This window comes from Crinia signifera, chromosome 9 (assembly GCF_055691185.1).
Source record: "Crinia signifera chromosome 9, ASM5569118v1, whole genome shotgun sequence".
Taxonomy (NCBI): domain Eukaryota; kingdom Metazoa; phylum Chordata; class Amphibia; order Anura; family Myobatrachidae; genus Crinia; species Crinia signifera.
Window position 1 is genome coordinate 26,090,219 of NC_139225.1, and position 13,184 is coordinate 26,103,402.

General features: G+C 46.9%; 1 long non-coding RNA gene across 1 annotated transcript in view; it reads left to right on the forward strand.

Annotated features, from left to right (window-relative positions):
• The window catches only part of LOC146035268 (uncharacterized), a 53,402-nt gene extending 40,221 nt beyond the window's left edge, over positions 1-13,181 (forward strand). Inside the window, exons 2-3 of the long non-coding RNA XR_014460612.1 lie at positions 2,183-2,259; positions 12,989-13,181. This is a non-coding gene — a long non-coding RNA (uncharacterized LOC146035268). The remainder of the gene's footprint in view (positions 1-2,182; positions 2,260-12,988) is intronic.
• The last annotated feature ends 3 nt before the right edge of the window (positions 13,182-13,184 follow it).

A 13,184-nucleotide genomic window follows, 5' to 3' on the forward strand; every position in this document is an offset into this window, starting at 1 on the left:
TAAGCTGCGATCTTCGCAGCTTAACGAACCAACCAGAATCACCTCCTTAGTTTCATCCATGCTGTAACTCTCTCTAGATCAGTGTTTTTCAACCACTGTGACGTGGCACACTAGTGAGCCTTGAGCTGTTCTCAAGTGTGCCCCCAGATCTAGAGATGCCCAAACCAGTTTACAGCCACCACCAGTTCAAATGTTATTTACTGGCCTCTTCTTTTCATTTAAAGGGCCAATGTATTTTATTTGTGTTACCTGTGGGGACCAGTGTGATTGTTTTTTAAATGGGGGGCAATAGGTTTGTTTTTTTTCCTGTGGGGGCCAGTGTGTATTGGCCTGTGGGGATCTCATGGTGTGCCTTGGCAATTTTAAAATCTTATTAAATCATCACAGGACCCGTGGGCCCAAACTGTTGAGAGTAAAGTAAAATGTAAAGTAAAAACTGTGCTGCCCGGCAGGTGGGGCCGATGTAACAGGTGCAGAGATTTGATTTGGGTCGGATGTGTCCAAAATCAAATCGACATTGCTGCAGTGTAAAAATATTTGTGGGCTACATGCAATAGCAGCCAGTATTTACCCTACACAGAAAATATGGTACTTGTTTCCTAGCACGGCCACACCGATTTACATCGGGGTGGTCGTGTCGGAAAAATCGGGTCGATCGCATCGCATGCGATTTGGTCGCATGCGATGCGATCGACGCAACCGACCCGATTTTTTGATTGAATGAAATGTAAATCGGGTCCCTGGGACCCGATTTTACATTGGATTCAAGGTAAAATATTCCCAACCCCCCCAAATTTAACGTCGTAAACCCCACCCCACGATAGACGCCAACCCGAAGCGTGGCGAGCGCAGCGAGCCCGCGAGGGGCGGCGGTGCGCGTCCTCCGACCTTTTCATTCCCCTACTATCCACGTCGGCGTGGAGTTTAGAATAGCATAGTGTGGCGAGCGGACGCGTATACCTGTGAAGTTATATGCGGCCCCTCGCAGGGCTCGCTGCGCTCGCCACGCTTCGGGCTCGGTGGCTCGCTGCGCTCGCCACACTATTCTATTCTCAACTCCACGCCGACGTGGATAGTAGGGGAATCAAAAGGTCGGAGGACGCGCACCGCCGCCCCTCGCCGGCTCGCTGCGCTCGCCACGCTTCGGGTTGGCGTCTATCGTGGGGTGACGACGGGGACATCTATAATGTGAAATGGGTCATATTGGCCCATTTCACATTTATCACATTTTCTCACGATTTCAATGTTAAAAAATATTTTAACATTGAAGCCTATGGAAAAATCGGGGGCATCGCGTCGGGACCAATGTTAATGGTCCCGACCGACGCGATGCCCCCGATATTTTACCTTTCCCGACACGATTTCAATGTTAAAATATTTTTTAACATTGAAGCCTATGGAAAAATCGGGGGCATCGCGTCGGTCGCGTCGGGACCAATGTTAATGGTCCCGACCGACGCGATGCCCCCGATATTGTGTCTTAGCCGGCCAAATGGACCTGATTTCAAAGGAAATCGGGTCCATCGTGTGGATCGTGTACCTTAACTTAAAGGTACACGATCCATAAGATTGTGGCCGTGCTAGGAAACAAGTACCGAAAATATATACATTTTAACATGGTTTGTTGCAGATACATTCCAAATTCGAATAAGGCCGTGTGTTCTAGATTGCTTGTACCATCAGTAAATAATGTTTGTTTTTCAAACATCCTTGATGAATGATTTCATTTCTGCAGCCCAACAAGGGTAAATATTAATCATTATTGTGTTAATGGCTGCCAATGTAACTGTGCTTTGGTGGTGTCTGTGTGGGCGCTGGCACCTGCTCAATGCACTGACATGCTGCTGCCTGCCGCTGCCCACTGACTGAGCACCGTTGGTGAGTCAGCCGCAGCGCGGGTGCAGCCATGGCAGCGATGACAAATTCCGCCACTGATTCAATTGACTGTACACAGAGCTGGCTATTGGCGACTGTGTACAGGATGGGCGTGCTAGGGCGGCCTGTGATGCGTTGGGGGGGGGGGGGGGGGGGGCACCACAAACTTTTTGGCAGGGGGGAGCAAAATTTATAGTTATGCCACTTGTATACAGGTGGTACAATATACCATCACAAAAAGTGTCTTCTTTTGTAATTTTTTTTACTTTGTTCCCAAGTCTAATATTTGGAACCTTGCCTTCTTTAGAAATCCTGCATTTGCTCGTGTGCCGCAGTGGAGCTTGGACAGTATCTTCTTCAGCCTTGCCAGTCCAAAAGGAGCAGGTAAGAGATGTTAATTACGTTCCATAGAACTCACCTGTGTGAAGATCTGGGAAGCATGCAGTGATGATACTTGCCTACTTTTGAAAACTAGTTTCAGGGAGATTATAGTTGGTAATAGAATTCTGCAAAGTGCCCCATTGAGGGGGCGTGTCATGCTCCACCCGAAGGGCGTGTCTAGTTCCATATATGGAGAGATTGTGAAAAGAGATTGTGAACGTGGCACCTAGCAGCGTGGGTGTGTACTGCTACATCTGAGAGGAATCTTTAAAACTGACTTATATCCAAATGTAGATGAGCCCCAAAGCAGTTAGTAAGAGCTACTATACTTGGTACAGAAAAGTCACTGATATATGTCAGGAATTGTTCATCTATTGTGTTCTACATGAGGTTCCATATAAATGGGCACAAGACATGCATGTAGCCATAGGGATTATTGTGTTTTATCACCAATGCTGGGAAATTATGCTGATAATTCCATGTAAATTGATCGATCTCTCATTCCTTTTTTTTCTCCAAAAATGTGACAGCTACATAATGTGGGCAAGGTGAAATGAGGGAGATTGCTAGACTAATCAGGGAGAGAGGGAGATTGCTGTTCTTTCAGGGAGTCTCCTGCAGAATGCAGGAGGGGAGACAGCTATGACATTGAGTCAGAAGGCTGATGCTATTCCCAGCTCACCAAGGAATCTTGCAGCAGCCTGTGGGAGAAAGTAAGCACAACCGTTCCATCCTTGGGGTCTCCTAAGTTGGTCCCCAGCATTGTGTGCGGCACGGTTCCCTGGCCGTGCGGGATTTCACCGTCCGGCAGGAGCCGGAGTGTGTGAAACCGGCCTAAGGGTTCCGGCAGGGAGGGGGGGGGGGGGCCCGGTGCACATCGCCGGGCATCGCTTTTGCGTTAATAATCGCATATGTTAGTGCATATGCGATTATTAACTATGCAAATGCCGGCGATGTGCACCGGGGATTATTAGTGAATCCCGCCCATTGTCTTTACTTGTCCGCGATAAAAAGGAAACGGATGGCAGAGTTTACATTGAACAGTGGCGGTAATTATCCTGGACGTGTGACAAAGAAGCGTAAGCCGGCCATACGTCAGAATGACCTGTATACAATCCTATGAGGGCTGACCACTCAACACGTGGGACCGCACTTTGTTCCGGTGTATGGCCAGCCTGAGGGCCGCATTTATCATTGGAATGCGATGCCAGGGCGGTGACATCGCCCGACATCGCATTGCGGTACCCTGCAATACCGCCGGGATGTATCATCTGGCAGGTGCAGGGACAGGGCTCAGAAAGGAGCCCGTCCCTGCGATGCCTGGAGCCGGAAGCCGTGAGGTCAGCGCATGCGCGGTTATGTGCTGACCCCCGCCGACCCCTCTTACCGCACTGCCCTGCTCGGGCAGTGCGAAGTGTAGCCATAGGCTACAATAGGCTATCACCATCCCAGATTGGCGATAGCCCAGAGCTGCGATGCCGGGCTGGCCGATGTTGATACATCGGCCAGCTTCGCATCCCCCATAGAAACCTATGGGGGATTCGGCCGGCGCATTTAGGATACATTTAGGTGAAACTTAATATTGCGGTTAACCCCCGAAAACAAATATTAGTTGATAAATGGGCCCCTTAGAGAGAGAGAGTAATACAGACAGCGGCTTTCCCGAACGCCAGGATATGTTCCATCATAGTTTATTTCAACGTTGCGCAAGCTCTGGGACTGGAGAGGGTAAAGAGAGGGTAACACATTCTGTCTAAAGCAATTATAAATAGACTCAGGATAAAGGCCCGCTATGTGGACAGACTGGTAGAGCAGGCCCTGGCAGGGGGATGTGTGCCAATATAGGGCTTACAACAGCCTCCCTCTGGGTCCCTCCTTGGCAGAGAATGTTTTGTATAAGAAGGACGGGGTTTATTTTGTTTCTCTGATGTGTATCTGACATGTGGCCGGCTCGCCTGCATTCTAGCATCTTATCATGCTGATAATCATATTGCTGTGTATTTTGTACTTTTCCATCAGGCGTCGTTCGTTAAGGAAATAATTCTGTGATGAGAACGTGGTAATAGAAAATTGCAATTCAGTCCGGAATGGGATAACTGGTGCAGGGGTAGATTAATATGAATTTTAGATTTAGATTTCCATTGGGTAATAACCAGGAAAATGGCAATAGCAACACATACCTCCCAACACTCACGATTTCAGCGGGACAGTCCCGATTACCGGGACCTGTCCCGCTGTCCCACCCGCGGCCGGAGGTGTCCCGCTGCGGGGGGGGGGGGGGGAGGCAGTTGGGAGCCCCCCCAATTTGACAGAATAGATGCGTCTATTCCCGGGCGAAAACGGGGACGTGGCTCATTTGCATAAGCCGCGCCCCTCATTTGCATAAGCCCCCCCTCCTTTTTGGATTTCTGCAGCTACAAAGTTGGGAGGTATGGCAACATGTTACTGGTGATTTCTGTACTACAACCGCACTGGTCTTCAGTGGCATTGGCAGAGGGGGAAGTATAGGTACAGTGTGTATGGGATAGGCCCACAGGGACCCAGGGTAGGATGTCCCTCAAAATCGGAAATTCGAAAAATCGATGTGACACCCTCTATTACAGGGGTCCTCAAACTATTTTGTTCTGGGACCCCATCAGACAATAAAAATAATTACGGGACCCCAGCAAGTTATTGCAGAAGGTCATCACATCACACGTGTAGTCAGCAGACAGCACATGCATGGCAGCATTGTGGAGGCACAAAGTGATGGGAGGAGTCTAATATACCATAACCCATCACATCACATGTGTAGTCAGCAGACAGCACATACATGGCAGCATTGTGGGGGCACAGAGTGATGGGAGGAGTCTAATATACCATAACCCATCACATCACAGGTGTAGTCAGCAGACAGCACATACATTGCAGCATTGTGGAGGCACCAAAGAATGGGAGGAGTCTAAAATAACAGACCAGATTTTTCAGACTCCTTGAATCACTGACTGAGATTAGAAAAGTCATCAGCTTGACGGTCACAACATGGAGTCGCGTCCCCATGCTGAGAAGGTCGGGACCCACAGTTTGAGAACCGAGTCCGTTCTGTACTATGTGATGCGCGCTCCCGCGCATCACATAGTGCGGTACAAAAAGTATGTGCTGCACATACTTTTTGTACTAGCTACACATCGTATCGCATCGCAGTGCATGCACACTGCATGCGATCCGATACGAAGTGTACTTTAAAAGTACATAACGGAGCCGCAAAACGGAGCATGTATGGGCTTCTTAAGTGATATGAAAAACACCATAATATTGACAAAACTATCAGAGGATTAAGTCATTGCAATGACCTGCTACTGTCCATACATTCATTTTTGAAGGGCATGTCATTATTCTTCATTCCTCACAAAGTCGTCGGGACAAACACGCCTCGGGGTGAGCTTAAAGGAAGCACTTTTTGCGTGCATTTACTTTCTGAATTTTTTGAAAAGGAACTCATGTGAGACAGCCAAAATGCACACTGACATCTATTTCTAAATCTACGTGACATCATACCCTACATCAGTCAAATGGACACTACTGTATTTCAAAAATGTACCTAGCAAACAATGACATTTAAACCAACACAACTAAAAAAGACAACTAAACTTTTAATCATGCTCTACAGTTTTTCCTCTTCGTGATAGATGGCACTATTTTCATTTAAAGCACTAGCTGGTTGGTGAAGAATTAAAGATGGATTAGTTATGTTAGCCCCATACTACAGTGACACGAGAAGCAGGCAAAATAATTGAGCTTTCTAGAAAATCGCTGAGATTAAATTAATATTACTGCAGAACCCATGCAGCTTCACACCTCCCAACATGACCCTCTCCAGGAGGGACGCAATGCTCTGTTTCTGGACTTATCTCTTAATTTATGATTGCCATCACCTGTTTTGAACAGGTGAATTGATAAGAAAGGTGCTTCAACACAGGTGATGGGAATCCTAAATTAAGAGGGAAGTGCAGGAGCAGAGCATTGTGTCCCTCCTGGAGAGGGTCATGTTGGGAGGTATTTTCAAAGTATGGAGCGGACAGCGCTGCCTCCTCCCCCACCCTTCGACATTGCGCCGTAGCATTCCCCACTTGTATGCCGCAAATGCCGGGTCGCGCCTGGAATAGACCTGTGTCCTAATCCCTGGAGCGACCCCGACATTTGTGGTATGAATGGAGTATAAATAGACACTTATAATCCAGTTTATTGATGCCTGTGTGCGGCCAGATGCTCCCAGGAAGTCTAAGGCAAAAATTCACGGAGTAATCTTTGTGGGTGCTGAATGATGCTCTGACAGTCGGGATTTCAGACAATTGTTTCTCCGATATCAAAATTCCGACTGCTAAATGCCTGACCGTCGGGATCCCGGGATAATTTCCTTCGTTGGGATCCACAACTCTAATATAGAATGGAACCTGTGGCAAACCCAGCGAGCCCGCAGCATGGTGAGTGCAGCGATCCTGCAAACGGGTTTGATGTACTTGCCTCCAACAGTCGGGATTCCGATGTCGGAGAAAGGACAGTCGGAATACCGACTGTCAAGGGCGCATACCACACCCATCCTTGCGTAATGGACAGCTTACCTTGTCAACACTGCAGTATATTTAGCAGTCAATAATTAGCAAGGTCCAGCCTGCAGACTTTTTTTTTACTTCACAGATGGGCGTAAACCATCTAGCAGTACGGGTGCTTGGCAAAGAACCAATATATGGGATTAGAGCTACAATTTGTTGACAGCCATAGGCGAATCTAGAATTATGATAATGGGTGGTCCCAGATCTAGACACAACAGCAGGGGTACCTTTGCGTGGCGTAGCAGCGCGTCAAAAAGGGGGCGTGGTCTCATGGGAAGGAGGCGTGGCATCACAAAAGGGGTGTGGTATTACACTTTAGACCATACACAGTAATGTCGATTACACATATTAGCAAACTCCATAATACCCATTACACATAAAGCCACACGCCGTAATGCCAATTACACATAAGGCCACACACCATAATGCCCATTACACATTGTGCCACACATCATGATGCCCATTACATACTATATAACAAACCGTAATGCCCATTACATATTTGCCACATAAGTGCTGCTTACCTACGTGCTCATTGCTAGGGGGATGGCACACCATAGTACCCATTACACAGGATGCCGCACACCATACTACCCATTACACATGATGCCGCACACCATAGTACCCATTACACATGATGCCACGCACCATAGTACCCATTTCACATGATGCCGCGCACCATAGTACCCATTACACATGATGCCGCGCACCATAGTACCCATTACACATGATGCTGCACACATAATGTCCCTTACACATGAGGCTGCACACATAATGTCCCTTACACATGAGGCTGCACACATAATGTCCCTTACACATGATGCTGCACACATAATGCCCCTTACACATGATGCTGTACACATAATGCCCCTTACACATGATGCTGCACACCGTAATGCCCCTTACACATTAAGCCACACATTATGCGTAATGCCCCCACATACTGCCACTTGTAGCGTCCCTTAAGCAATGCCCCCAAAAGTGCCACTTACAGTAAATTTTTATATGAGCCTTCGCTGCTGCTGCAGGGAGAGATGGAGAGCGGTGCAGCTGCTTCTATGGGAAGAGGAGCAGAGCGCAGCGCAGAGCACGCTCCCACTCCCCTCCTGGTGTCCCCTCTAGCCGAGGGGACATTTGAAATATTGTGCGCGCTGTTGTTGTGCGTGACGTCGGGGGAGCACGCCGGGCGCCGGCACCATATGATTAATGGGGGGGCGGGCTGAGGTGAAAGCGGGGAGAAGAATTGGAGCAGAAGCTGCAGGGGTCATAGTCATTGACAGCTGGGCAGAGAGCAGGGGGCTGCCCGGCTGTATTCAGAGCACTGCAGGTCACGGCTGTTTGAAAGAATACCCCTTTCACAACAGAAAATGCAGGGATTTACCCAGGAATATGGTCCCAGGATCATGCATTTTCTGGTGTGAGGGGGAGAGACAACCACTCCCCTCTCCCTACCCCCCTTTAACCAACCAGCTATATCTTCGGAACCAACTGACCCATTTACATGAGACCAGTATCATATTGAATAACTTTTGAGTTGGCTTCGAATGATTTTGGTCCTGTGAAACTGGGCTGTTTGGTTCCAGAGAAATATGCCCTTAAAGAACATAAACACTCATGAAATTACATTTAAGAAATTAAAAAAACGGTTTAACCTCAATATCCCTGGAACCAATTAACCCATATGGATCCAGCCTGGTATCAGATTGAAGGCCCAGCGATTTGGGTTCGACTAGATCAACCCCGAGCTTCAGTGATGCCGAAGGGGGAACTGGCAACCGTTGAACTGGGGGGGGTCGGAATTAGCGGGTTATCCTATAGAGACACGGGGCTGGGCTCGTTGGAAAGCCCTGACCCTCAGCTACAAACATGGGCTAATGGGTGGTCCTGTGCACCCCCGGACCACCCCCTAGATTCGCATATGTTGACAGCGTGTTGACAACTAGTGATTTGAGCCACCATCATAAAGTCTTAACTTATCCAGACCTGTTCCAATTACATGGCAAATGAATTCTGTTTTGCAAAGAGAACTACAATGTAATATTATACTAATTTATCTGACCATGCAAAGAAATAGCAGAGAAAGTGGCAATCACATGCAGGCCAGTAAGGGGAGGGGATGCATTAGCTAACACGTACATGTGATTGGTTAGCTAGTTAGCTTCTCAGGCTGGCCTGTATGCAGTCATCTCTAGAGCTCAGTTTGGAATGGGCTTTGTAATAGCTTGCACATTCCAACTGTCATTTGAGGGGGGGGCGGACACTACTCACCCCTCAGAGTCAGACTTTTTCTGTTGCTACCTGCTGCTGCCCGTTAGATCCGGCTCTGAGTCCCCACTCCCCAGCCCAGCGCATGAAACATTCCTGCGCGCTGCTGCGGCTGGGGAGCATCACGTGGGCAGGCAGCGCTGCCATACTTGCTCCAGGCCGCGGGAGCAGCTGTGTGCGCTCGCGCATGCGCACCAGCCCCGGCCATTTTAACTTTGGGAGCAGCTGAGGCTGGCCGCGGCCACCTTGAATTAGGGCATAGTGCTGCGGCCGTGGCCCAGCCCAGATAGGGAGGGTGGGCAGCCTCTTCTGATCTAAATGTGCCGGCCCACCGGGAAACGGCCCGGTTTCCCGGTGGGCCAATCCGCCCCTGACTGTCCCTGTGAAATACTTCTGGACACATTGGTGGTGTTGTCATGTTTTAGCGAGACTCCTGCACAGTGACTGACACTGCGCAATGTGCATCTCCTCAATGCTGGACAAGGAGGAGAGAAATCATAACAGCCTCCACCTCTGACAATGCCTCCATAGGCATAAAGGGCCTTATTCTGGTTCACTCTTTCTGACAAAATCCTTCTTAGATGGTCAAAACCATGTGCACTGCAGGGGGGGGGGGCAGATTTGGGTGAGTTATTTTGTTTCTGTGCAGGGTAAATACTGGCTGCTTTATTTTTACACTGCAATATAGATCTCACTGAAGTAAAACCCTCACCCAAATCTAATTCTCTCTGCACAGGTAACATCTACCCCATCTGCAGTGCACATGGTTTTGTCCATCTAAGAAGGATTTTGTCAGTGAACTAGAATAAGGCCCAATGCGACTAACACCATCAGCGGCAGATGCCATTAAGCTTTGGGACCAAGCTCCAAAACGCTTCCCTTTTTGGAACTTGGTACATAAGGGCCCTTATTCAGATCTGATCGCAGTACAAATTTGTTCTCAAAATGGGCAAATCCATGTGCACTGCAGGTGGGGCAGATGTAACATGTATAGAGAGAGTTAGATTTGTGTGAGTTATTTTTTTTCTGTGCAGGGTAAATACTGGCTGCATTATTTTTACACTGCAATAAAGATTTCAGTTTTAACACACCCCACACAAATGTAACTCTCTCTGCACATGTTACATCTGCCCCACCTGCAGTGCACGTGGTTTTGCCCCTTTTGAGAACAAATTTGTACTGCGATCAGATATGAATAAGGGCCAAGGTTCAGACTCGGTACCCATTCACAATTATCACTGGCTCAGTGCACGGTTTGCTAAGCTGTCTCACATGTGACCAATTGTGATGATTGTGGTGTGGAGTTTGTACTTTCTTTCCATGTCTTTGGGTTTCCTCTTGGTTCTTCCCACAGGCAAAAATAAATAAATACTCAAGCTAGGACTGGGTGGGGTGGTAATACTAATGCAGTTTGTTAATGTGTGCTGTTGCTAGTTGTATTGTGTACTTATTATTGCTGCTTGCCTGATCTGGTATAAAGTTCACTGACCTCACTCTGTCTCCTCCTCTAAATCCTCCTGAGCTCCGTGAGTCTGTGACATGTGAGTGACTGCTTCAGGGTGAGGTCTGTGCTCTGATTGTAGTTCAGGAGAAAGCTACAATTTGCCACTGGACTTTCTGGACAGCGATCCAAGCAAATGGGATGAGACTGCGGCCTTCAACCAAGCTCGGCAGAGTGAGGTGTTGCCCTGACTCACAAGTACCGGTCATGTAAACAAGGAAATAGACTTCCAAGACCAAATACGAAGACGCGCCATCAGTAGACTTGTTTAAGTGATTTTACCGATTTTTCACCATATCGTGGCTTAAACATATTCGCTTTCAAATGTAATATTTAATCATTCTAGTCTATGTATTTCAACGCTTGTCCTTTATGTGATGACACATTTTGGGATGGCTAATACCCCAAATGCGTCAAACTTCAGACAATTTGTATTTTTCAAAAGTAATACAATTCTTGAGTATTTAGGCGTCTTGTGACACGGGTTCGAGTTGTCCGATTAAATTCATTTTTCCCATAGGCTCTCATAATAGCAAAAGGAAAAAGTAGAGGGTGTCATGTCATACCTTCAAATGTAAAAATGTACCCCAAATAAGGGACACCCTAACCCAGGGCCTACAAACATTATAGATACCCCCATAAATCATTCCTGCCAACTCTCCCTTAATGTGAGGGAGACTCCCTGTAGTAGTAGAAATCTCCCTGATCCCCTGATGAGTTTAGCGATCTCCCTCATTATCTAGCTGTTAGATATTCTTGGGCAAAAAAGAAACCTGAGCTTTATACAGTCAGATGGGATGATCAGCGGCATTCCCCAGTATTGTATATTAGGCACAGTGATCCTGATGGCTACAAGCACTTTAAATATGGTTTCTCGTGTTGACACTGTCAGGTCAAAAGTGCTGATTGGGAATTGTATCCTGTTCTGAGCACAGCTGTACCTGAATGAGCGACCCCGCGAGGGTTTAAGTTTCCACTTATTTGGCGTACGTTTGGATAAATTTACAAAATGTCATAAGAAAACTCGTGTCGACTTTTTCCACAATCTCCCTGAAATGCTTTTTTGCTTGTATCGACTTTTGCTGGTGTCTACTTTTTTCATGATGACCTATTGACCTTGCTGAAAGAAACCGTTTTTATGTTGTTGCAATAGGACAGCTAAAAAGCAGAACCCGCCCTGTGACACAGAGTGACTATAACAGTGGTAATTAATTAACTGAATACCTCCCTCGGGGGCAGATTTATTAAGCTCTGTAAAGTGATAAAGTGTCTGGTTTTTATCACTGGCCAATCAGCTCCTACCTGTCATTTTTCAGACCAAGCCTGTAACTTCACAGTTAGGAGCTGATTGGCCGGTGATAAAAACCAGACACTTTATCACTTCACCGAGCTTAATAAATCTACCCCTCAGTCTGTTACTGGATTTTTCCCAGTAGTTATGTGCTGGTGCTATATAAGTAACTGGTTATACACACGGGGGTGATTCAGGTTGGTTTGCAAAATCTTTAATTGACAAAACCATGCTACACTGCAGGTGGGGCAGATGTAACATGTGCAGAGAGAGTTAGATTTGGGTGGGGTGTGTTCAAACTGAAATCTAAATTGCAGTGTAAAAATTAAGCAGTCAGTATTTACCCTGCACAGAAACAAAATAACTCCCCCAAATCTAATTTTCTCTGCACCTGTTACATCAGCCCCACCTGCAGTGCACATGGTTTTGTCCATTAAACCAACCTGAATCATCTCCACTGTGTGCTGATTATTTCCCGCTCCGCCACAGCATCACAATGGGTATCTGGCCCCCAGGGTTGCCCAGCCCTCGGGCCACAGGACGGCTTTAGTGGCAATAGTGTAGTCACTGCTGTGTATATCTGTACTATGAGAAAATATAGATTGTGCATCATAAGGTAAAATAAACTTATAGTTTTAAAAGAAAAATAAATATATAAAATAGATATATCTCTATCATCATCACTACTCACAATATGCCATCATGCCCCCACCACTTGCCCCTAATATGCCACTGGGTTCCCATCACATGCCCTGTGTATACCATGTGGTCGCCACCATATGCGATTGGACCCCCACATCGACCAATAGACTCCTCCAGATGTTTTTCTTTTTCATTTCTATGCTGTACAAGCAAAGTGTCTATTTAACATCTATTTTATATACCATGGCTCGGATCTACAGGTTTGTGAACCTTAAATTGAGGGTCCTATCATGGGTGTGGACCACTGGCGCCTCAGCAGTCCTGCTAGGGCCCTGTGGCTCATCAGCCATCTACATGCTTGAAACATTCTTTATCCTTTAATGCATGAATAATGAATATCTAATGTTTTTTTTTTTTTTTTTTACATTTTTGTTTTATTAGTCTTCTGGAAATGCTGGACGTGTCCACTTGAGTGGACACCATGCATCTGCAACAGTATTTTAACCATGAAAGTTGTGTGCTGCCTGGTCCTGGAAGAACCCATAGACCGCAATAGCAATTTTTCCCCAGCAAAAGAGTGTGTTTGTGTGTGTATTATTTAATTTAATATCGAATTAAAACTCGTCAGACCACAGTG